A 768-nucleotide genomic window follows, 5' to 3' on the forward strand; every position below is an offset into this window, starting at 1 on the left:
CACATATTTATTGATGCTTGCAAATGAGTTTTACCACAAAAATTCAAATAGGCGCAATTAAATTAATGCAAGAATATATTTAGAACACTTAAAAAAAAAGAAAAATAATCCGATCTCAGCTCTGCTGCAACCACAACCAAACTTAAAAAATGTATTACTTGCGAATTCTTTGACAGACTTAAAACGAATGCAGGTCAGTGGCTGCAACGCACATGCTCTGTCGATAATTTTGTTATTGATGAGGATTAATTTCATAACAGACTTTGTATGAGTAATTATGAGTAAGCGAAGATGTCAAGGCTGTTTTACGTTTTGATAATTTTTTTGGAAAAATCGAGGCACACGCGGACCGCAACGAGGAACTAAAATCAAAGAAGACAAAACAAATGGAATAATCGAAAGTGACGACGCGGTCATAATTATCATCCATAATCCTCCTCATAATCTGGAAATGTTTCATAACCGCCTGGACATGCAGGTAATGCCAGTCGCTTACAGTGAAAGTATTAGATTCCATTTACCTTGCAATAAGAAGACGAGTAGCTGTTTTCGCATCGACAGCAACACGATCGAATCTCTTTCGCCTTCGGCATTGGAATTCGATCATCCGATTTGGCTTTTCGGCCGGCGCCATTGCATCTGTATAAGGCCCAATTTTCCTGGTTTCGAGAGACATGTTGTTCGTTTCTTTTCTTTGCTGAGGATATTAGTATATAATTCAGGTTACTTGCAAAACCACTGAAACGACTCTAGTAAGTCATGATCAAG

This window comes from Penaeus monodon, chromosome 24, assembly GCF_015228065.2.
Source record: "Penaeus monodon isolate SGIC_2016 chromosome 24, NSTDA_Pmon_1, whole genome shotgun sequence".
Classification (NCBI taxonomy): Eukaryota; Metazoa; Arthropoda; class Malacostraca; order Decapoda; family Penaeidae; genus Penaeus; species Penaeus monodon.